The 25945-nt window shown below is 43.1% G+C and overlaps 4 long non-coding RNA genes across 6 annotated transcripts in view; 3 read left to right on the forward strand and 1 right to left on the reverse strand.

The window, feature by feature from the left end:
- Positions 1 to 845: 845 nt before the first annotated feature.
- Positions 846 to 7638, forward strand: LOC140213491 (uncharacterized). Its single transcript, XR_011890336.1, has 3 exons — positions 846 to 993; positions 4567 to 4719; positions 7499 to 7638. It is a non-coding gene; the product is annotated as an uncharacterized lncRNA (long non-coding RNA).
- Positions 7639 to 8417: 779 nt separating this feature from the next.
- On the forward strand, positions 8418 to 18329 carry LOC140213495 (uncharacterized). Its single transcript, XR_011890341.1, has 3 exons — positions 8418 to 8558; positions 14474 to 14629; positions 18163 to 18329. It is a non-coding gene; the product is annotated as an uncharacterized lncRNA (long non-coding RNA).
- A 3160-nt stretch (positions 18330 to 21489) lies between these two features.
- Positions 21490 to 25945, reverse strand: part of LOC129380638 (uncharacterized) — a 251218-nt gene continuing 246762 nt past the window's right edge. For all 3 annotated transcript variants that reach the window (XR_008608818.2, XR_011890487.1, XR_008608819.2), the window contains one exon: positions 21490 to 21663. This is a non-coding gene — a long non-coding RNA (uncharacterized lncRNA). The remainder of the gene's footprint in view (positions 21664 to 25945) is intronic.
- On the forward strand, positions 21595 to 25550 carry LOC140213595 (uncharacterized). Its single transcript, XR_011890489.1, has 3 exons — positions 21595 to 21685; positions 24345 to 24452; positions 25341 to 25550. It is a non-coding gene; the product is annotated as an uncharacterized lncRNA (long non-coding RNA).

The following is a 25945-nucleotide window of genomic DNA, read 5'->3' on the forward strand; positions in this document are numbered from 1 at the left end:
TTGCACACGATTACTTTCGTATAACAAGGGGCACGCAACATATTTCAATGACGAGCATAATCAGCCGCAAAAATGGTGCAACCTTGCGGAGTCCATGGCTTGAAGAGCTCGTAATGAAGTAAGCGACAGCGGCGTGCGTTGTAAGTAACATAAAAACGAGCCAGTACTAGTTTTAGTGTTGGATAGCGAGGATACATGGGAAAACTGGACTGGTAATGTCCTTGAAATACACCAACTAAGCAGCCATTCCAGATCACAGATTGTACATAATATTTTCTTTTTAATATATGACCAATTTCAATACATCTTCTTAGTTTATCCGAAGAGATTAACATTTCTTTCTGTCGAGTGAACCATATGACTAGTGACAATACTTTGAAAATTTTTGCCCCCAGAACAGCAGTATTTGCTCCGTTCTTTGTTCCCTCGGATGGCTGCTTCAAGAGGTGTACGCAGTAGCGTAGATGCTGAGTCGTAAATAAAAACCCTGGGAAATAAATTCTGCTGTTACACTAGGCATTAAAAATAAAAAGCTCTTGTAGAACCCACAATAAATCCCGAAGCTGGGAAATGCACCTAACACTGGTTCCGTTTGTGGACTTTTTCCGTTCTACTAGCTGGAGAGACCTCAACTGTTAAGGACGGCACATTGCATATGATGTGTACGTAAGCACTAGGCAGGGTCTGGAGTACTTAATTTTGTTCTGTGCATGGTCGTGGTAATTTAAATATCAAATAAACTTAACATCCGTGCATAAGTTCTCTACATAGGAATATGGGAGATATGACAAAACATGTGGCGTCTGTTTTTTTATTTTGGTTATTACATGGTTCATTCAGGCACAGGACAACAGCTTGGAAACGTTATAACTACGGGAAGCCAAGTACAGGGCCTATCAGGAAATGTAAGCGCTTCAGTGGGACATGAAACAACCCTATCGCAGTCAATGCCAACTACTGGCCCAGGAATGGCGATCAATCCGATTACAAGTGGTGAGCATGCTCAATTTTTTTTCTGCACAGTGTAGTCCCTTTAGATTCTTAACGACATAATTGTCTTTTTGCAGTGGCCTGGCCAACGTTAAAAGTGAGACGTGTGCGCCACTTTGAACCAGAACCCGAGCCTCATGCTATGCGTCTCTTAAAGTGCCACTTTCTTTGGCAGCCTCAATTTGTTTTCGTCTTCTTTGTGGCAGTCATCTATATTGAAGCTTCACAATGGTTTCAATTAATGTGAACTGGAAAGAAAGCACTCGCGTGTTCACGCTTTGTTCTTGACTCGCCCTTTTTTTTTCAATTTCCCTCATGATCCTTATAATCATCATCATCAGCCTGGTTACGCCCACTGCAGGGCAAAGGCCTCTCCCATACTTCTCCAACTACCCCGGTCAACTGCTCATTGTGGCCATGTTGTGCCTGCAAACTTAATTTCATCCGCTCACCTAACTTTCCGCCGCCCCCTGCTAAGCTTCCCTTTCCTTAGGATCCAGTCCGTAACCCTTAATGACCATCGGTTATCTTCCCTGCTTATTACATGTCCTGCCCATGCCCATTTCGTTTTCTTATTTTAACTAAGATGTCATTAACTCGTGTTTGTTCCCTCATCCAATCTGCTCTTTTCTTATCCCTTAACGTTAGACCCATAATTCTTTCCGTAGCTAATTGCGTCATCTTCAATTTAAGTAGAGCCCTTTTCGTAAGTCTCCTGGTTTTTGCCCCGTACGTGAGTACTGTTAAGACACCGCTGTTATACACTTTCAATTTGCCTAGTAGGAGGTAATTTCAAACACGAGGCCATCCAAGGTCCCACAGTATGTCGTGGATATACGCGCACCTACATGTGCCCGTTTGATGTCGGCTATTGGCTCAGCTCCTTGCTTCACGCGCATGCGCGCTTTCTCCCAGGTGCCTGCTTGCCCCGCTATAGTAACTTGGCGCCTACTTGCCTTGCTCTATTCGACGGTACTGGGGTGCGCGCCACAAATGGGCGTGGCTTGGTTGCGCTAACTGCACTATTTTGTGCGTAGACATTGGTTTCTTCAACACTGGACCCTTAAAAGAATGAAGTGGAAGAGGATCGCAAGAGTGGAAAGGCTCTGCAGAGACTAGAGGGGGTATGCGACGCGCACCGAAGCGACGAGGCAGGAGGCGCAGCGACGGGCCTACTACACACGCGTGGGGGCAAGACAGCAGCAAGCCAAGAGGACTATCACTGAACAAACCCAGAATCGCCGAGAACCAGCGGCGCCGGCTGTAGTACTAGCTTTTGCGGGACGCACCCGCCTGCTTTCAAAAACACTTTTTGAAAGACAAACTTGGCGTGGCGTGTCGCGCTTGCAACCACCTCTGCTTATGATTGTAGGTCTTCAGGGTGTAGCTGCCCGCTTGTGTGACGCTCTGGCAGCGATATCGCTGCCGTTTTAGGCCGGGTGCAGGGGTGAAATGCTTCGCATTACCATATATAATCATCGACAAATGGTATCTGCCGAAATGGCTTGCGATGCAAAGCCTGACCATATGAAAGTCGGCAATTACTCTTTTTCTAGTCGTTGGGATTTGCCAAGAAAGTGGAGGATTGTTTTGCGATAGCTGTAAACATTTGCGTTGGAATATTCTCATTGGCAAGTTAACTAGTGTGAAACCCACCAATGACGATGTAATAATCTCTGAGGAGCAAAAGGCTAAATGTCCCAGTCATGAAAGTCATCTTTTAGAGCTAAAGGACACACTCGGTTAATAATATAGGAAGACGGAGACTTCAGCTTTAGAAGTTGTCCACCCGCGTTAACCTGCTGAAATAACGTGGTTGGACATCTTTAACATATTTTTTACGTCATTTCTTATGGCTGCCATCTTGTGGTGGAGTAAAAATTAACTTTATTCAAACGTACCGTTTTCGTTTATCAAGTACTTCAAACATGGTAGTGTACAGTTCACTGTATGACAGCACCTGTCAGCTAGAGTAGATTGAACTCTTTATTGGGCGTAATTGTGTCCATATAAACCAGTAACACACAAGTGCACCAATAATGGTGAGCAAAGACAGCGATCGTAGAAAATATAATGTGTTGTGGTTCAAACGCACAGGCTTTTGTACATGACTCGTCGAAGATTCCAGTGTAAACGCTGGTGTCCGCGTGCCTTCCAGCAAGCACTACATAATTCGGGTCGCGCCAACAATGTCTTTACACTAGGTTTGGCGAGAACATACACAACAAGTAGAATCAATGACAACTTCGAGTGAGTTCCAATAATGCCGGCGTGTCTTGTGCTAAGCGGTAACTAAGTTCCTTTTTGTGGGTAAAATGCAGCACCCGCCCTAAGGGATAAATATGTAGGCGTGTGAATTCCCTCCCTTAAAGAGCATCTTCCAAATGCTAGTAACACGATAGGAAAAACTAAACCCACATATTTAAGAAAAGTAAGAAAGAAACAATATATCAGTGTTCTTTATCCCTGGTAAATCACATGTACTGCTTTAGGTCGCGAGCGGCGCCGCAGTGAATGCGTAATAACATCTCAGAGTCCAGTGCACGCATACGTCAAATAAGCTTGTAGGGCCGGAAACAGCACCATCAAGTTTTTCACTAAGTCCTCAACGGCGTATTGGAGTCCAAACCCAAGCAGGGTTGCCTTGGTGGTGTTCCATGTAGCGTGCTAGAGTGTTATAGTGTCGGCTGTTCGTCCATTCCTGGTTCCTTATGCGCAAGCGGGAGAGTTATCGGGCTTCTTCGGCGCGCTGGAGAAAGGCGGCTAGGGCCAGATTCTATTCTTCCGCAACGTGAGGCAGCATAGCGTCCGGCCTTGTCACCAGGTTTTCTCCGTGAACCAGCTCGAACGGCGCCATCTGGGTTCTTTTGCACTGTCATGTTAGCAGACGTCACGTACACAAGGAGGTACTGTCACGTCTTATGTGCAACATCAACGTACATTGCTAACATATCGATGACCGTCTTGTTCAGTATTTGGGTAGGTCATTCGTCTGCGGGTAGTAAGCGGTTGTCCTCTGGTGTTTAGCCTGGCTATATTGCAGGATAGCCTGCGTAAGCTCAGCTGCAAAAGCAGTTGCTCTTTCTGTGATGAGCACTTGTGGCCCACCAGACGCAGCAGAATGTTCTCAACGAAGAATTTTGCAACTTCCATCGCACTACCTTTGGGCTAGGCTTTCGTTTCTGCGTAGCGAGTAAGATAGCCGGTGGCCACGATGATCCACTCATTTTCGTATGTTAACGTCGGAAAAAGCCTCAAAAAGGCCATCCCGAATGGATGACAGGGTGGCTTGATTGGTTGCGTTTGGGGGCTGGTTACACTGGTTCGATTTGTGGGACTTTCACCTTCTACAAGCTGGAGAGACTCCAACTGTTCAGTACGGTGCACCGCATATGATGTCTGTGCAAATACTAGGCTAGATCTGGAGTACCTACGTTTGTTCTGTGCATGGTCGTGGTAATGTACATTTCAATTATACATGACATCCGTGCATAAGTTGCCTGGATAGAAATATGCGAGGTATGACAAGACATGAGACTTGTGTTTGTTATATTTGATATTACATGGTTTACGCAGGCACAGGGCAACAGCCCGGAAGCCCGACAACGACGGGTAGCCAAGTACAGGGCCTACAAGGAAGTGTTAACGCTTCAGTGGGACATCAAACAACCACGGTTACGTCAATATCAGCTACTGGCCCAGCAATAGTGACGATTCCGGTAACAAATGGTGAGCGTGCTTCTATTCTTTCTCCTAATGTCGTCATTTTAGATTTTTAGTGAGTTAATTATCACTGTACGGTGTGCTGCTCGACTTTCGTATAGAGAATTGTGCGCCACTTTGTTTGAATTAGAAGACACGCCTCATCCTATGTGTCTCCTAAAGTGCCACTTTCACTGGCAGCCTCAATTTGTTTTCTTATTCTGTTTTGTTACCATCTAGACTGAACCATAATAAAGCTTTCAATAAGCGTCGAGTTGAAAGAAAGTGCTCCTCCCTTCCAACTTTGTGCTTGCCTTCGTGTCTTTTCAATTTTGCTAGCCTGAGGCATGTTCAAATATGAGGTCAGTCAATGTCGAATAGTTTGTCCCTATGCACGATCGGTGGTCGAGATTGGCTCGGCCTCTTCTTGCTAGCTTGTCGCCTACTCTCCTCGCTCTACTCACTGGTATTGGTGTTCGTGCCACATATAGGAAGGGCTCGGTTGCGCTAGCTGCGCTTTTATTGCCAGCAAACGTTGGTCCCTTCAGCAATGCGCCTGGAAATGTACCAAGTGGAAGAGGAAGGTAAGAGTGGGATGGTTCAGCAGAGACCACAGAGGTACGCGATGTGTACGGAAGCGACGAGGCAGGAGGTGATTCGACCGCTCACCGGGATACGTGCGGCGGAAGAGAATAGCACGCGATGCGAAGTATCACTGAACAAACCAAGAACCACCGAGAACAAGCGGCGCCGATTGGAGGACTGGCTTTTGAGAAATGCACAAGCCTACTTTCAAAACCAGTTGTTTTTTGAAGGCAAACGCTACACGCTGAAGCAAGTTCGACTGTACGTATTCCACGTGTCGCTGGCAGCCCGTGTGGTGGTCTTCGAGTGAGCATCCCCCCCTCCTCCCCCAGGGCGTGACATCGCTGCAGTTTTATGTTACGTGCACGGGAGAAATGCTTCGCATTAACTTACATTATCATCGAGCATGGTACCTCCTGTAACTTCCTGCGATGTAAAGCATCAGCCGTTGAAAGGTGTTTGTAGTTTGGCAACAAAGTGGAGGATTGCGGAAGTACCGAACCTAGTAAGTCTTATTTGGGATGGTCGCAAACTCTGGTGTTGGAATGTACTCATTGTTGAGTTAACTACGGTGAAGTGCGCAGGCTGCATGTTCGAGTCATAAAATTCATCTCCTACGGAGAAGGACACACTCGACTAGTTTGATAGGAAGAAGTGGCCTTCGACTGGGCAACATGCCAACCCGCGTCATGCCAGCAGGTTAACAAGAGTGGAATGGTTATTTGGAGGGGTACCACAGTTTCAGCCGCCATGAATGTTCGGGCGCAAGTCCGCATCTACCCAACTACCCAACGCTGATATGGCGTTCTGCTAAGGCGTTGCCTTCAGAATGGTACGGGGTGGGAAGTCTCAGAGTGATACTCTTCTTTTCAACGCAATCTCTTAATTTCTCACTTCATTCTCCAAGACTATGCTTTAGCGGGCCTTCGATGACTTTGGACAAAAAGTCGGTCTTCTCTTCTAATAACTCGGCAAGGCTTCTTCGCTCAGGTTCTGCTCCAGCTCTTCGGTGAAATCGTCCGCGCTTAATGTCCCTGCAAAGATTCGTCGTTCACGTCGTCTTGCGGTGGTGGGTCACTATAAGTGCGGAAAAGGCACTCGGCATGGGAATGTTTTCTTCCAGACTTGCGTACTTGTCCATCACGGTGAAGTCGAATTCTTGCAGTTGGAGAGTCCATCGTGCTAGGCAGCCTGGAGGGCTCTTTAGTTTGACAGATGCTTGACCACAGTGCTTGATGGTCGCCTACAATTTTCAACGACCTGCCTATAGAGAAGGGCGAAATTTCGACGTACCCTAAAATATGGCATGGCATTACATTTCCGTCGTTGAATAATTTGCTTCCATTTTCCACAGCGACCGTCCTGCGTAAGAAATGGCCCTTTCAACTCCGTGTTTTCTCTGGACTAGGAGAGCGCTGAGGCATACACTGCTTGAATCGGTGTGTATTTCGCCACAGGCGTCTTCATACAAGTTGGCGAGTGCAGGTAGTGACTGAAGGTGTCATTTTAGTTCTGCAAATGCATTGACCTGGAGTGTTTCTAACTTAAAGGCGACGTTGGATTTCGTGAGAGGAACCAGATGCGCCGCGATGGGAGAGTAATTGTTGACTAATCGCCTATAGTAGGAACACAGACCAAGACATCTGCGCAATGCCTTCTTCTTGCAGGGCTGTGGAGAGTTCGCAAAAGGAGCTGTTTTATCTTGGTTTGGAAAGACCCTAGACTTGCTCATTAAGTGGCCCCAGACCAGAAGGTTTTCGCAAACAATACGGTATTAGCCCCGATGACGTGATGGCTTCAAGTACTGTCGGAAGGCGCACAAGGTGATCGTCGAAGTTTTAGCCAAGAACAACTTTGTCATAAATGTAGACTAAACATGTCTGCCATTTGAAATCGATCATTGCCTAGTTCGTTGCGTACTGTAAAATTGCGGGCGCCAAGAAAGAGCTGAATGATGTGAACTTGAATTCATAGTGGCCACTAGCGTGATACAGGCTGAAATAGCGTTTACAATAAGAAACATCACCAAGAAAACGTGTAAATCCAATTATCGCTGTTTCAACGTTCCTTTTTGAACGGTCTTGTTTAGTAATTGTGGAGCTATGCGAGACGCTCATGATGTATTTGATTGTTTTCTTCAGCCATGCATAGGGAAGGTATTATTATGAGAGGTAATAATTAAGATCATTACCTCTCAAAACTTTATTCTATATGGGCACAGGAGAGCAACAAACAGGAGGACCGATAACTAGCACCATTCATGTCATCGGACAGTCAGCAAACTTGAACCAATCAGTAACTGCAGGCCAAGCGACTACGCTTCACACGACAGTTGTCAGTGGAATGGCAGTGGGACAAACAACAAACGGTGAGTGAGATTTCTTAAATTTTGTCCACATTTCTATGCTATCGGTCTGTGGAATTTATGATGCTTGCCTGACTTCAGTGCCGTTATAGCGTTTTCAATGTTAGAAATAAAGCCAAAGTTGAGCTTTTCCTTAGGGCTCAGTTCTCTATAAGCAACAAGCATAATAAAGTCTGTCAGCAATGGCTGCCACCCTAAAGTGAAGAACCGCGTATATAAGCCTAATATGAGGAAGTCGAAAACAAATGAAAAAGTTTCCATGAATCACCATCTCGACGTGATTTTTCTTGCTAAATACTAATTCGAACCTATACGGCATTCTCGCAAGGCAACAACGGGGAAAATGTGGCTTCTCAAATAATTTTTTTAATATGCAGTTACACATCCTGAAGCCCTATACTGGAACTCTGACAGAAAGATAAGCACCCCCATAGGGGGGGTTAACCAAGACCTTTAGAATTCCGCATTCATTGTGCTACAATAATTAGCGGCCGTCGTGGCTATACTGCCATCGATTTTGTTCGTTATTTGTGCATATATGCGGGAGTAGCCCTGAAAATGTAATACAGTCAGCGCACGCGTCTATGACCTAGATGACATGGCTGTTGGTATTTTATCTTTGTCTTCTAAATGTCATGTTTCCTCAGCTCCAAGTCTGTGCCAGCTAATATATAAAACTTGCGCTAGCGTTAAATTGTTTTGCTGTTGCGTTTCATGGAAGGTCTGCTCTGACTCTTGGAACGCATCTTTCATTTTTGAGCAGGAAAGCAAGAATCTGGAGCGTCGGCAGTGAACGACAAACAAGGCTCCAGTCAACAAAGCGGTTTAGGCACACCGGTTGGACAACAAAAACATCGTGAACAGTTGAAGATACGAACTCTTAAAGTACAAGAACCACCTAAAGCGCATGGAATAGGTGAGCAGCGATCATACGGAAAGTAGATATGGACATTTCGTTAAATTGTCTCGCTTAAGTTGATCACGCGCGCCAACGCAGTTTTCAAGGTACATATTTGAAATGCTTAATTTACCTGAGAAAGGCATTTAACACAGGTAAATCATGTAGTTAAGTAAACTGAAAAGGACGCGTCTCTTTTGGGTGTCTTTAACGGCTCAAGGTAGCTGCATTGTACGTATGTATATCGTTGCAGAATGATATATCAATAGATGTTGTTAGCCTTGTCAATCGCATGCTGGTGCATTTGAGAAAAAAAAACGTGTCACAGTAAAGTTTCACGTAAGTCGTATTTCCTAAATCTCACGGTTGTGAAAGTATCAATAATGATCGCCCAAATGAAAACAAATGGCCGATATGCTTTCCAAGAGGTCGAAGCTTCGTCTAAGACTTAAGAGAAGAAAATATTCAAAACCTAATGATAATCTAAATGCCCGGTAAAGCTGCGAACTAGGAAGGAAGGCGCAAAGAAGTAGCGCACAAATATAACAAGCCGACTTCATTGCTGACATGCTCGTGTACCAAACTTTGTATGGACTATGTGCTTGAGATCTCTTCACACATAAGTTGCAATATATATATATATATATATATATATATATATATATATATATATATATATGTGGACGTAATCTTTTTCAAAATATGTTCGGCTTTCTTTGCCTAACCTGTTGAGACCAAGATTAAAACTCTATGTACATTCAGCCAAAAACGCGTGGAAGAATATTAGGAGTCACACACAGTAAGAAGCTCGACCGAAGGAACAGCTGAACCTGACAGATATTTGTACTACGTTGGTTTCACCTAATGAACAAAAACAATATGTGAATACATTTCACATACACTAATTGAAACCTGCATGTATTGAAATAAAAGTTTAACAAAAGTTTAGAATGCAAGAATAATTCCCAGCGTTACCAATACGGCATCCATCAAGCTAAGCGTAGTAGTTTATTGTTGATGCAACACATCAAACAGTTCATTTCAAGAATATGTAGTGACAATAGAATCAGATGCTTCATAAACTAAACGCAGCATTACAACTGAAATACCACAAAGGAAGAAAGCATCGCTCACAACATAGTGCTTCTTTTGAATGCCACCTGGGATTGACTTGCGAAAAGCCGACATATTTGTGAGTGCTGGTATTAAGGGTGATTAGTTTCAAGATTTTGTTATTTTCGAAAATAGCCTGTTGCAGACAACATGATTGCAGTCCTTCAGCTGCATTATTCAGAGAGGCGGACTTGTACGAGAAATGGAAACGCTTATTGATAATAATAAATATCTACTAATTACCCTTTGAATTGCAACTTGGGCATTGTAGCCGGTGAGTTGGCAAGGCGTTTCCACTTTGAATGAATTTCCCGAATCACTTCAGTTTGAAGGTATACGATATCAAACGTGCCCTACAATTCACTGTTGTTCCACTTGCTTTCTTCGGAAAGCACTCTGTTATGAATTGAAGCAAAAACTGAGTGGAACTCCCATGTATTTCATCCCACACTTTGGGAAATAATATTTCGAAGCTGGTGCCATACTAGAAATTTATTTCAAGTGGACAAGTCTTGCAAACTCACAGGCTATGATTCGTAAATGCAATATGTGCCACAATGTAATCAATAAAACAGGTAAGTAGTGAATTTTTGCTGATTAGTTGAATGTGGCCTGCAATTTTTCGTGCTAGTAATGCTAGCCTCCTTAAATGTTCCAGCTCATGGACAAGAACTTTGCTATCTGCTCCACGCGATTGTTAAACAAATTACATAAATCATAAAAATGATCACCCTGTATAAAGGCAGCCCGAACTGTGAGGCATCGACATTTAAAATTAAATAAATCATTTTACGCCACCACAACCCAGTACGTTTTCTTCACAAACGAGTTTACCATACTCCAGTAATATTTTGTTCATGACAATGAATATATTTTTATGATTGATTACTTGCGTAACTCATGAAATGCGACGCTAATTATAATTGCGTCGATCAAAGAGCTTTATGACTTATAGAGCAGGCCTAACTGGTATGTTTTCAGCAGGACGTCTTTAGCCTTCCATTAAGAGGAAAAAAAATAGGCACGACATTAGCACTTTGCTGAAAACATGTCATATTGATGGTTGTCTTTTTCGGCTGGAAACGAAAAGACCACGAAAAGTGTGGAAATTACCATTTGACTATGCCCCGACCAGTGCCAGTAAACCCCACGGTCAAGGAAGCTCACTGAGATAACACAACTTGGTGCGCAAGTTGGTGAATAATTCGGAACGAAACACCACAAAAAGCGGGAGCATACAACTTCAGCCAAGAAGAAACGAGACAACCCACTGCCCTCTGTCTCCCTGTTCTGTCCTGTTTTCAGCGCTGTTGACTTGCACGTCCAGTAGGAGTTGCTCCCTTCAAGTCCACCAGGGGAACCATCCGAAATGGTTTATCAGACTCGGTACAGAACAAACAGCGATGACTGTTGGCACGCCGTGGAAAGGGCGCCCTTGTGTTTAACGTAGAAGCGCCGTTCAAGAATACAGCAATTACAGGGAGACTGAAGGGAAATTTCCGCCGTCCCCGTTGACATGAAGATGACTTTAAAGTCCAAGTGCGATTTCAGTCTTGACGCTTCCGGCGGCACCCTTTGCTGTAGGCTCGATGGAAAGCGCGATGACGAGTCGGGAAAGGTGGTGCTTCAGTGAGGGCGGTCTTGCCGCTTGCCCGGAGTTGTGCGGAAAGGGAAGGTGGAGAAAGGTGGAAGAAGGGAGGCCAGCGACCGTGCTAGCCCGGCCGTAGCTGCGTGTTGCACGACTGAGCGAGTCCTAGCCCTGTCTTGAAGGTTCTCGGTGGTAAGTGAAGAAGCTACAATAGCCGAAGGGATTTGCGGCTGAGTGTGCCCTGTCTTCTTACGCACCTAGCGCCAGAGATCATGTAATTTCTAGTTTGAAAGGCGCGCTGAAGCTAAGCGAAACGCGAAGCTTTCGCTTGCCGACACTGCCGCTCTCCATTCATCACGCCAGAATTGTGACAACGAGGGCCCGTGGCCACTGAGCGAGAAGTCTTCTCTATTTATTCTCTATTTAACTGCACGTGTGACATCCAGCTTGTTAATTGAGTTAGTAGTGGAATAATTACTGCAATATATACAGCCGGTAAAAGTACTCATTTTATTTCGCAGATCTGCGGAACAATCTGCCTTTGCAATCCAATCTTCGCCTTTTTGCTGAAACTGCAATCTTTTTTTTGTATCTCTCGTGAACCCAATCGATACTGCCAATGCTTATTTTTACTATTCCATGTTCTAGTTTTAAATTGCACTAATCTTTGAAAAATTCGTTGTGGCGAATTGCACACTACCAATGAAAATAGATTGCTTGAAGATGCCCCCCCCCCCCCCCCCACGACATTGTTTTACCAATAAACCAAATGCTTATTCAGCAAATTCAGTTTCCCTGATTAGGTTGCTAAGCGATTGTTTTACGGCATACATGGTAAGTTACGAATTACAACTGGCGATTTCGCCACAGATGTCGAATTAGAACGCATTTGATCATTGGTAATGATATTGCCGGCTTTGTCTCTTAACGCATACATCTGATTCTTGCCAATTCCTAGTTTCTTCTTCTCTGCTTTTAGGCTTCCTCCGTTCCTGAGAGCTTGTTCAATTCTATCCATATTATACTTCCTTATGTCAGCTGTCTTACGCTTGTTGATTAACTTCGAAAGTTCTGCCAGTTCTATTCTAGCTGTAGGGTTAGAAGCTTTCATACATTGGCGTTTCTTGATGAGATCTTTCGTCTCCTGCGATAGTTTACTGGTATCCTGTCTAACAGAGCTACCGCCGACTTCTATTGCACACTCCTTAATGATGCCCACAAGATTGTCGTTCATTGCTTCAACACTAAGGCCCTCTTCCTGAGTCAATGCCGAATACCTGTTCTGTAGCTTGATCTGGAATTCTTCTATTTTCCCTCTTACCGCTAACTCATTGATCGGCTTCTTATGTACCAGTTTCTTCCGTTCCCTCCTCAAGTCTAGGCTAATTCGAGTTCTTACCATCCTGTGGTCCCTGCAGCACACCTTACCGAGCACGTCCACATCTTGTATGATGCCAGGGTTAGCGCAGAGTATGAGGTCTATTTCATTTCTAGTCTCGCCGTTCGGGCTCCTCCACGTCCGCTGTCGGCTATCCCGCTTGCGGAAGAAGGCCTTCAGTATCCGCCTATTATTCTGTTGCGCAAACTCTACTAATAACTCTCCCCTGCTACTCCTAGTGCCTATGCCGTATTCCCCCACTGCCTTGTCTCCAGCCTGCTTCTTGCCTACCTTGGCATCTTGGTTGAAATCAAGAAAAAGAAATGGGCATGGGCAGGACATGTAATGAGGAGGGAAGATAACCGATGGTCATTAAGGGTTACGGACTGGATTCCGAGGGAAGGGAAGCGTAGCAGGGGGCGACAGAAAGTTAGGTGGGCAGAGGAGATTAGGAAGTTTGGAGGGTCAACATGGCCACAATTAGTACATGACCGGGGCAGTTGGAGAAGTATGGGAGAGGCCTTTGCCCTGCAGTGGGCGTAACCAGGCTGGTGATGATGATGATGATGATGATCATTGGTATTTGCTTCCAGATAAGCGCTGATAAAGTTGCGTAAAAAGTGACAATTGTTTCGCCTGCTTTTTGAACAGAATTTGTTTTAGGCAAGGAGTCCCTATTGGAAATGATACATGGCTTGTATCACAATCTTGTTTTTTTTAAAGTTTTATTTACACAGTAACCCATTTGATTATGGCGCAGGTTCTATAGGACAGCACAGAATTAGCTTAAGCGCCAATGGACTTTGTCGCACAATTTGTGCAATAACTTATCAAAACTGGCGTCATTCTGACATTAGTTTAAGGTAGATGTGCCTTGCAAAGTGACAAGGTATATTTTATAAATTGACATATGTGCCTCTGAGTAATTTGATTATGAGTTACCTTGTAAACACCCGAAAATTATATACATACGTGGGTGATTAGTCTAGCAGTTATGGTTTCTCAGAACGAGTAATCGAGCCCAAGGGCTAGTTAGAACTGTGCTCTCGGCCAGCGGATCCTTTTTTTCTTTCACAATATACTAAAAAAAAACAGCAAGTGTAACTCATAAATTAAGCTGCAGAAGGAATTTTTCTTCGGCGAAAGAAAGATAGCGATCAAAAAAGGCAAAATTCGTACAAAAACCGAAATGAAGGTGTTTCAGTTAGTTTTTGTAAATGTGTCCAAAATCTATCTAAAAAAGACGACTTCAAAAGAGTGCTGTCCTGGTGGTTTCGCCATGCTATGCCTACTTTTATTTATTTCATGACATAGCTTTGATACGTTAAAATTTGGACTTATTGGGTATCCAAGAAAAGAAAAATAAGGGCGCCTCTGAAGGCTGTGAATTATTACATAGTGCCTGGAAGTTCTATATGTCTTGAGGGGAAAGTCTGAGTGTGTCACACAGTACATGAAATTGTCAGTTTGTGAAAAATACGAAGTACTGAAATATCACTTTGATAAATTAGGGTTTGCATGGTAGTTCATGCCACAGGCGCAGAGAGCTGTCAAGGCATCACAACCATCCCAATTTAAATATGCTGTCGTATACTTGAAGTGTGAGTGGTGCTGCGCTCTGTCCTAATTTTCTGGCCATTGCGCTGTTTCCTGCATTCAAATTAGGGTGAACCAAAGAACAAGCTTTAAAAACGGGCAATACACACTGAGGATGCCCCAGAAAAGTTCTTTTATTTTTAGTCTTTTTTATTAACATCAACTATTGGTAATATTTTTGGCGTTTACAATGCTGTCGCCTATGAGAAAACATTTTATCGATAGCTTACCTACAGTGTCTCATTCTTATTACCCCAGATGAGGAGTGCAAGGTGATTGCACCTCTGGCAACAACAGAGAAATGTCGCCGTCGCAGATGGTTCTACGATCCAAAAACCGAAGAGTGTCGGCCAAGCTGCAGTAAAACCGCACCATTCTCGAACCAGATTGCTTGTGATGGAGTGTGCCGGTCTCGTGAGTAAAACTTTAGTCTTTTTTTACTAAAAATTCACTGTTTTGACCTGACGTTCCTTGTCCTCACCACTGCCGCAAAGCATGCTGTTTGTTTAGAAGACATGTTTAGACATAACTGTATATTTAAACCATTTAGGTTGCTGTGTGTCTCTTCACTAGCATGATTACTCTCACGGCTATAAATTATCACATTTAACGCAAAGACGAACTTCTACACCTAGGAAAAGCGGAGACGTTGTTTACCAATGTGTGCTTAGTCTGTCAGCCTGGTGCAGCAGACAGTTTGACGCCACGGAAGTTTGACATCGATAGCATCTAAAGTTTATATCATGGAGATTTCGTGTTGTCTACTACAGCTATCATCGTGTTTACTCGCCAACACGAAAAGAAACCTCGAAGGAAGAAGGGTGCATTGGTTCCCGCTAACACATTTAACAGTCCTAGTGTTAGTAATATTACAAACCACGCAGTTTTATGGGAGTAAGAATGTCGCTGCCATACTCTGCTTTGCTAACTGAAGAATAGACTATGCGAACAAACGTGTTGTGTTTTGTCGTGACAAACCCGCTTATTCCTTCAGATAAAATGGCAGGGAGATGAGCATAAATTATTCTACTACATGGATAGCGTATACGATACTCACGCCACATGCTTTCCTAAACGTAACCGCAGAAATATTCATGAAATTATCCTCGACATTTGTGATAATGTCCCCGAACTCTAGTATAGCCGGATAGTGACTAAGGCTACTTTCATCATGGCGCCTGCAGAGAAACTGCGAGCATGATTTAAGCGTGACGAGATTTTTATACAATAAGTAACTGCAAAACACACGCTTGCAATAAAAGAAGGTGTGGCCGCACTATGAACGCGCACGAAATATGCATATGCACAATATTTCGCTACAAATTGCCAATATCTCATCTCAAGAGGGTCAGAAAATGATTATCGTCAGTTTGGCGCAAACATAATGTAGAAGATATCATCAGGTGTGGCCACTTCACTCCCCAGCGGAAAGATTAGTACACGAATAATACCCTCGAACAAGATAAGCAAGGAAACGGACAAGTTCTTTATGCTCTTCGCTGAATATTTGGGAATTATGTGAGATGACTAAGCATCCTTTTCCTTCGTATTAGCTATGAGAAATAAAAGCGAACAATTATTAGAATTTCAAGTAAAATATCTTCGTATATAATTTTATATTGTTATAAAAGCCACTATTACGTGATTTTGAAATATACTCTTATTATTCCCCTAATTCAAATATGCCTCGCGTTCGATATAGTGTTGACGTTCTAAACACTAACACTGAAGGAAGCCTGCTCTTATTTTAGAAATCCACCTGTATTATTATTATAGTAATTATGCGAGATGCTTAGTCGCCAAATATTATTGCGCATCGCTACAGTGAGCTGTGAAAATTTATTGGCAGAAACTATTTTGTAGCACAAGAATAAACTTTTGAAGTTTTAATTTTCACTGTGCCTTTTCTGATGCTCAGTATTTCAAAGACACAACGCTTCAGGGTAGATTCAGGAGCGTTTCAGAAGCGTAGAAGAACTACACCGTCAAAGGCCTTAAGGTAGAATAAATATAATTAGTTTGCAAAGTTTGTCCTCGTGATATTTTGCAAAGTTGTGCTCGTGGTACTTGCAGTGCTTTTCGGTTAAAGTCGAGATCACATCAAGTATGATAAGCTCCCGCCGCGGTGCTCAAGGACCCCTCATTTAGAATTACCAATAATATATCTGTATTCGAGAAACAATGCGCGTTAAGAAATAATTTTACTGGGAGGACTGAAAGAACAAAATGGGGCGTGTCATGAACTCCTAGTAAGCGCGCACATATGGACTTTCTAATTTCTGTTGCGGTCTAATTTTATTCCAATGCTGCAGTTGCACATGCTGATATGCATATTCTTAGTGACATTCGCGCCGCATATTTTTTATTACTGTTACTCAGAAAACTTGTGGCATTTGACACACGCAAGTTACCATTGTGTAGAATTGTGTTCTCATTGGATACGCTCCATGGAGAATACCTTAATTAATGTTATGTTTATGACAGTAAGGGGCATGAACTACAATAGCCTTAAGTGAAAACGAGCCCACCATCGAATACGAGAATTGCGTGTGGTGCAAAACAAAATGCCGTCTACGCCCGCGCACTGCAAACAGACAAGATCTCCTAGCCTTCCAGCACTTAATTTTTATTTCATGTTCTCGATGTACTTATTCAGAGCCTTCAGTGGGAAGAGAGTCGGATGACTCCATTCTGAAGGTATGGTTAACGTATAAGATATGTCTGCACCCTCTTTCATTATTGATCGAACTTATGATGATAGTCATACATGTATCGAACATCCAAGATTACATTAGGAACATTCTGAGTACCAAATATAGGGGCATCATTAGGCATTTTGTGCCAGCCTGTCTCATTCCAATTTAACTCTGCCTAATTCAATGCATTAAATGACTTGTTACAGTTTCAGCATGCTTCCGACAACTGTTCGCTTTTTTGTTTTTCGTTTTTCGTTTTGGTGATGCTTATGCCAATTTGGGCCATTTACTAGGCCAGTGATTTCAGTGGTAGATCTTCACTAAATTTGAGGCGCCTGCAGCGTTCGCTGAACTTAGGGAGATTGCTGTATTAATAAAAGGCGACTTTTTTTTTTTGCAAACGTGCGCAATGCCAAGCAGGCGACAGAGAAAGTGCACACATAGAAATCACGTAATAAATACAACAAAAGCATTCTCATAGCTTCTATGCTCAACGTACTATCGCGCTCTTTATTACCTACAACGCGAAAACGCCCGGCAAGCCGGTCGGATCTTGTAGCGATGGGCACCTGTACACGACCCTCTATAGCTGCGGTATTTAAATGTGCAGCTAATGTAGCTAATTCGTACCTTATTACAGTAGCTTTTTTTTTGTCCGAAACTGAGCGTCCCTGTAACTCTCAGGAAACAAAGCGATTCCTTCTGCTACAGGAGATCATTTAATTTGGGTAATGAGTAAACAGCTACAAACTCTCCAATTATCCCTAATGCTCAAGCTAAACGAAATGTTATTTCAGGAAGGGCTTCAATGCTGGTGCGGCTGGTATGCTTTACTTGCCAACCTTTCCATCAATTCATATTAATTGATGTAAAACTCTAAGCTTCAGCAAGTAATTTGTGCCACCTACCACATACTTTGGTCTGTTTGGTCTGCGATTCGCATTGGGACGCACGGACGTGTCAGGCAAATTCCGCCAGCGGATAATTAGAAAGGAGCTTAATTGTCAACTAAAATGTGCACACACGTCGGAATGAAGTTTTACTGAATACAACGACTCGGTGGAAGAGGTTTTAGCTGCTAATCCTTTGTAGCCCGGCTGTTTTACCCTTTAGTTAGGAATTTAAACGCCTTTGAAAGTTATAAAGGCGGTTACCACCTTCTAATTTAACCTGTAAAACTTAATAGTACTAAACATTAGCTTTCATTGAATGACAGAATAAGCGGCTAATATTTCTACATTTACATTACAGTGGAAGCCTGCGATTTTCCCATGGCAAGCATTCCTTGCTTGTTCCGCAAGGTGCATCGGGTATACATTTACAATCAATACACCAAAAAGTGCTTCAAGGGATACGATTGTGGTTTCTTCGGAAATAAGTTCCCTACTTTACAAGAGTGTCAAGACACTTGTAGAAAGTATGAAGGTAAGTTTGGTGTTTAATTAATAAGTACGGTAATTATTATTTGACTGTTCACTGTTGATCAAGTTGACTGTAGTGGCCTTGTAAGTATTATATGTTATGTTTGAGTTTTTTTGGTGATTTATTGTCCATTCATTTTACCTGTAGGTGCCCTTATAGCATACTACATGGGTGTTCTGTGGTGGTTCCTATGAACACTATGTTAGACAAGCAAATCAACTTCCCAAATATTGTTGTCTGCAGATGAAGAAATAAAGTTTATTATGCAAAAAAAGTGAGGCGTGCAGACAGGACGCAATAGAAGTCGACAACATGAACGCCTACTATCAACTGAAGGGAGCACTGAGGCGAAAGAAAGAAAGAAAGAAGACACAAAACTCATCCGCGCAAGCTAATGGTATCACGACGTGTCAGTTCGGTAGATATGCCGGTCTACGTGAGAGATAGCTGTTAAGGCACTTAATCTCTTCCTTATGTAAAATAATCGAAAGCTAACTCACGCACGCACTTCCACGATTAAGAAATAAGACACAAAACTCATCTGCCCAAGCTCTGCAATGGTATCACCACGTGTGATAGTCAGCCTTGAGTTAGCCTTTGATTACTTTACTTAAGGAAGTAATTAGTGCCTAACAGCTATTTCGCATGTAGACAGGCACGTGTACCCGACTGACACGTGGTGATACCATTCCAAAGCTTGCGCAGATGAGTTTTATGCCTTTTTTCTTTCTTTCGCCTCAGTGCTCCCTTCAGTTGATAATCGGCGTTTGTGTTGTCCACTTCTCTTGGGTCCTGTCTGCACGCCTCGCCTTTTTTGCATAATGAATCCTTACCGACTAGCTCAGCTTTCTGTCGTTCTAACTAGAGTTTAACTCGTCGCAATCTTCCCGCAAAAGTTCATTAGGTGCGCATAAATGTCCCATGTTGTTAGTTTTACAATTATATTGCCTGCTGTCCATTTATGTGATCGCGGACATAGAAAGTTGTGTACACCAGGTTAACAGTTTTTGTATGGCAATGTTTCACATTTACCAATTTTTAGCTTGATATTTAAATGCACATCTCGTTGCAAAGGTAAAAGTTCTTCTGTAGGGGCCAAACGATTTGAATCTTTTGACCTATTAATGTGTGACGAATAGAATGAAAGAGGAGTATGCCGATAATTATTGGAATATTTCAGCGGAACTCCGAAATTTTGTGCCCCCTTTAAGTTTTGTTCCGCAGATCTCAAACAACAACAAATATTTGCGCAATGCTGTTTTCACAAAGGATTTATACCATACGGTACAGGAGTACAAATTTCAACGCAATGACAAATATTTTAATTCTATGTGTCCGTAGGTACTGACACGTTTATTGGGTAGGTGTAAAAATAGCTTACTGAGGAATGTTTGCTGGGCAAATGCACGGTGAAGCCGTTATCCTAACGATGTGGTGTCTAGGAGCGATTTCACAAGTAACTGTCTTTTTTTTTCTGTAAGCTTGGCAAAAGAGGTACTTTGACTTTTCCGCTAAGTAAAGCAGGACACTGTGTTCAACACACATATGGGGTATCACAATTATGTCTGGGTTGGTTCACGTTTGAAGCGTAGTGCGTTATGCACCCCTATGCTTTGTTGTTTTCTTGCATGATAGTTTGTGGTTTGTCTGCGAATTTCAGCAGAACTTGACCCGTATTGTCCAAAGAACCTTTCACCCAATCGTAATGTTGGTCACGTCATTATTAAATGTGAGTGGCGATTGTGAAGGAACACTTACGAACAACATGAACAACAGCAGCAGCGGCCACCATGGCCGGCAGGCGCGCTCAGCCGCTAAGTTCAGTGGGGTTGGGAGAGACAAGCACCGCGCCCTAGCTACCTGGAGCGATACGGCGGCCGCCACACGCGCGCGTCACTTGACTGCCTCGCCGAGGAGAGCCAACACCACCTAGATAGCACAGGGCCTTTTCACTCCGATCCATGACATCATGCTACCTGGCCCGACTGCCATATAATCTATTGGGGACGTTCGCGACTAGGCAACAGTGACTTTGACGTCACTGCTTGCATCACGCCAGCCTTGTCAATGGAAATTTGGGGCCAGGTAGCGTGACGTCATGGATCGGAGTAAACAAGCCTTGTGCTATCTAGGTGGTGTTGGGACAGCCCGTCTTGACACGTGGTCTCGCGTCGCAGTATCTGATCCGTCGAGGCCAGCTGGTGACGTGGCGTCGCGGCGATGCCCAGTCCCCTCAAGCAACATCTGCCGCGCTAAGCTACAGCAGGTTGTCCGATTTTCTTGCTCTGCTCCGTCGAGGCAATGTGCTGAGGCGGCGTCCCAGCCATTGGGAATTTAGGTGCCGTTTCGTTGCTGCAGACGCTGGCTTTTTCGCTCAAGGAGCCATTGGTTCTTTGGCATCAAAACAGTAAGGTTGTCGTGCTCGCTCATGTAATGTGTAATAGGTCGGTTGATTTACCGTCGTAACAACAGCACGACAAAAAAATTGGAAGCCACTCTGAACCCTAGCATTCTGTGTGTACATGGAGAGTTCTTAGTATTGGTTTTCCTATTGTATTTATCTTATTTCATTGAATGTGAAAGAAGGTTTGTGTACAGATGTCGCGCCGGCCATGTCTTGGAACACTTGAGGGCGCTTGAAGTAATGCACAGGGTCATCCTACCCTAACATGAACAGCTAATTATTATCCCGTTATCAATTAGATAAGCTGGCAGCGGTGAAGCCCTGTGGAATATTTTGTCCTGTAAATGTCGGACTAATGCATTATATTAGCCTCCTATGATAAGGTAGTGGGTTTTGAAATTCTTATGAAAGTTTTCTATGGAAAATACAGATAAAGCGGCCTATAATAACCTCAACTGGGTCTTGGTTATTCTTGTCTCGACATGTAGTAGTTAAGTGGAGGCTTTCTTTACGTCTTGGCTAGAATCAGTCTTCTTTATTAATACCTAGGACCCTGTACGACGTGCCCATAATGAAGAATGAGCGCTGAGTTTTTGTTAGGTGGTTAGATAGTGAAGTATGCAATTATATAGCCGATTTTGACTCAACAAAGTGGCTTCGTTTTCATATACTGTTGTTTTGCGGTAAGCAGGGCTCGCAAGCTTGAATAAGTCAGCTTCTTGTGTCCTGTAACTTAGCTACATAGCGTCATGAACGAGCTTAGTCTTTTATAATAGAATCTGTTCCATACGATCGCAGTACGACGGAAACTGAAGAGTACTGTAGTGAGCACCTCTCAAGCCTCTACGGAAAGACATGATAGCGGTCATGGTATGGCTCATCAACCGGCATCGTTGCAATCAGGCATATCTTCGGGGCCAGGCCACCTGGGTATCGAAACAGGCAAGGGTGAGTGATATATCTCAAGTGCGGTTCACTTTGTGTCACCATCTCCATTCAGTGGCTTACGTGGCGTGACATCAGATATAATTCAATCTGAAAAAGGTGTAGTAAAGCGTGGACATAGGTTATTACGTGATTGGACAAGGCAACGCAACAAAGCCTCCTGGAATGAACTAGAAATGCACAAATTGAAACACACAGAACGACACCTTTCTAGAACGCCAATATGTATCACGTGCCTCTTTTAAGCCATTCATTTATTGTTGTTTATATTGTGGCACATACATTTTCTTGAAATAAGCACCGCATTTTCTCTCATAATTTTCACAAATAATAGCAACAGAAACTTGAAGACAATATAAACGTATCTCCAATCCAACTTCAGAGCTGCACTGGACACCACATTTTACATAAAAATGCCAATGCAGGTAATGTTTAACAAAGTTTAGAAGTAAAATTTTTAGTGCTGGTTAAGATTCTACATAAGAAGAAATGTGACAGCCAGGAGAACAACCACTATTTTTTGTTAAGAACTGTCTGTTTTGCAACAGTTTTAACGAACATCAATATTTGCAGTGAGATTAATGCGTGCTAGAGGTAATATGACGCCGCTCTATACGGAAATCCAGCACAGAAAATAATTAGCTAGAACAGCAAATCATTTAATAGCATATATTGAGATTGCATACCCATGAACTTGTAGTGCAGTTGCTCTCCTTTTGCAGTGTTACTATAAACTTAACTCCATTCTATGCTGTATTAATACTCTCGGCCCTAGTCGTGTTGAGAGATCACAGTACAGTAAATGTCGCTCGCAAATTATGACAAGGAGTGTACAGATAAACAGCTAAGCGGCCAAAATTGCCAGCAGTTTAAATCAAATGGGGCAAGACAAGCGTTGTGCCGTGGAAAAGCCAAACAAGGAAAATCGACCGCAGCAGCGACGCTCTTCGATTCACTTTATGACGTCGTCAGTGCGAAATAAAATGGCATGTGACTTGACTTGTACGATAAAAATATGTGTAGCAGGAGCTCAAGAATAAAATTACGGTAGAACTCATATGAAGATGATTGGGGATGGTAAGGCGGAGAGCAATCGAACAATTTCGGGACAGATCATATTGCTGAAGTCCTGTTTATTTAATACGTGTAGTGGTAATTACGACACTTTCATCGCTTCGGTTATATGCCACATACTTAAATATGTACCTTTTGGTTAGGAACCGGCTTCAAATGTGCCCCATGAGCATGTAGGCAGTGACGCCAACGAGGTAACGATAGAATGATAAAGAAGGAATGATATCAATCGTACGACAGAGGCGTATGACGACGATGGCATGACGACAATGAGATGTCTTATTTAAATTTTGACGATGATATTAAGACAACAGCCTGACGGCTATGACATGAGGATGATGAGATAGCGACACTGTATGACGACAATGGCGTGAAGAAGACGGTAGAACAATCGAATGAAAATGTAGGAATCAAGATGTTGGCACAACGAATATGACAGGACGACGATGGTATGAAAACGAATGCACGATAGCGTTTGATTGACGATGATGGTATGACAGTGTGGCATAATCACGATTGATGATGACGGCATCATTGCGATAAAATCGAGAACAAGGAATAACGTCAATGAATTGACGAAGGTGGCATAACAACGAAGGCATGACGAGAGTCGGAGTGATGACGATGAAGCGACCGCTATGGCATCCCGATGATGGCATGACAACGAATGAATGATGGCTGTGTGACGATGCCGCAGTGACTACAATTGCACGACAACGGCACGAGGACAACGAAATGATGACGAGTGTTTGATGACAATAGCGTTACAATATATGCATCCAGAATCCTTTATGATGACGATGGCGTGAAGAAGGTATAACGAGAGTAGTCGCATAATGCTCACAAGTGCGCAGGGATTGGCGAGTAGGTAATTTTTGCTAAAACGGGCAAAGCACGGAAGACGGGGACACAGAAAAACAGACACACACGGCCATGTATGTCTATGTTTTCGCATTCCCGTCTGCTACGGTGTTTCAGTTATTTATTTACTTTTTGGTTGAATGCATTTGTGTAATAATAAGACACCAATAACCATTTGTTATGAATAGAACACTGTTGTTGTTTGGAGATATTTGTAATGTGTGACACCCGTGAGCCTCCTCCGGAATGCAAATTTTGTCGAATAAGCAGCAACTAGGCCTTGAAAAATATTTATTTTGGCCATCTTACAACAGCAGAGCCCTTTGGCTGCCTGCACTAAAAAAATCTTCTAAAACGCTGCGCGGCCGCAAGGAGAACTTTGTTCGCATGCTGCGCTGATCTACGACAATTTCTTACTGACTTCTACTTAGACATATAATGTGTCTTTACATCGCAAATGCGAATAGTGTTAGAGGTATGCGGTTGAGGATTCATATACATCTGTAATAAATGTGAACGCTATCCATCGAGCCGTCAATGTAGAGTGCAATGAGAATGTTTACTGAGTTTGTTGTGCTTGCAATAAATGCTGTTTGTTTCAGATCTATCGCCTTTTCGTCATTTATTTATTAAATGTTTCAGTGATGAAATTTTCCATTCTTTATCCAACTTTTGTTCGCCACAACGCAGCGTGAATCTTTAAGTAACAAGGAATATTCTTGTGCAGCACATGAATCCACACACGCACTGGTGGTCAGTGGCCAATCCTCGGGCCAGACAGAAACAGTGGCGACGAATCAGCAAGGACAAACTGGCTCTGGACTTCTAGCTGTCGGTAAGTGGCTATTTTACGTTCCTTCAATTATTGTCATTCGTTTTCTCGGCTTGTGGTATTGGTGTATAACTGAATAATGAAAACGAATCATATATAAGAACCTTGCGTGTATCGTGGAAAGTGAGAAAAGCTTGAGGGAAAAGCAAATGTATAGTTAGGAAAAAAATATACGCAAGTGCCCCGCACTGTGGAAATCAATACCCATAGAATACTAATTGCAAAAAGTGCGTAAATGTCGCATAGTTTGCTCATCATGAAAAAACAGGCCTGTCACAAACAGCATGGTTCCCGAGGCACCCATCAATGGCACGCACCTTTCGATAATTGTTAAATATTTTAAAGAAGCTAATATTCCGAAAGACCAAGTCCACCTAGTTGCCTTGCTCCCACGTTTGTGCTAACACCCAGACGTGGTTAAAGGCTTCTTCAGCATTGGAGTGAAAGGAAAAGTGAAGTTGTATATATCGCAAAAGAAAAAGTAATGCCAACCGAAAGAGCTTGCAACATAGTGAAACAGTAGCGCAATCTGATTATTTTCTTTTTTTTCTTTTTCTTAGCCTCAGTAACCTACTGCCCACATGAGAGGACACCGCAGGATATCGAAAAAAGCCGCAACAGCTAGCCTTCGCGTTCAAGCTAAACAAAATTATTTTTCCATAGCACTCTCTTCTTTTTTTGGCCGGGACGTTCCAGTTCGGTATAGTTAGGCGAGAAGTCAAATTATCTGAGGTCAAATTCACGAGAGCTGACTGTAAAAAGTTTCTCCACCTATCTCATATAAATATGCTTTTTAGCACGTAGTAGGTATTTTTTTGGCTGTCTTAAACGTTGACCTACCTCATGTCAATGGTGACCATTGCCTCTGAGATAAGAACATGTGCTATATAGGGGGAGCCCAACACCAATCAGCAAGTGGCACAGTGGCCGGCTCGCTAGGCTCAACGGAAAAAGAAAATACAACATCAAATTTGGATCATCCACAAACCCCGTCGCATTCAGGTATCGCTACTGGATCAGGGCTTCTGAACTCCCATGGGGTCAGCGGTGAGTAACTTTCATTAGGTTTTGCTCATGTACCTCGCGCTTCAAATTTCGCAGCGTATTTAGACATTGCGTAGCAGTTTAGACCGAGTAAGATTGAATACAGCTAAAGCGGATAACCTTTAGGAAGACACATTTTCAGGCACCACCATTCTGAATTGATGACAGCAAAAAATAAAATTATTACGTTATTCGGTTCAATCGTGAGTAATAAATTTGGAATCGCAAGCAGAAAATGTGCATCTATTTCTCCATCCCTACATGTGAAGACGACTGAGACTACAAGCATCACAACCCAAAGTTTTCGTTTTCTGCTCGATGTTATATTGCAAGCGAGCGCCTCTGCGCGTGTTTATTTAAACCAATGCGACACAAAACAAGACAAGTGTTGCTGCGCTTAAAATATTGTGCCAGCTCTGGCCTCACAGCTTCACTTACTAGACAGAAATGTA

The sequence above is a fragment of the Dermacentor andersoni genome, chromosome 10 (genome assembly GCF_023375885.2).
Source record: "Dermacentor andersoni chromosome 10, qqDerAnde1_hic_scaffold, whole genome shotgun sequence".
Taxonomy (NCBI): Eukaryota; Metazoa; Arthropoda; class Arachnida; order Ixodida; family Ixodidae; genus Dermacentor; species Dermacentor andersoni.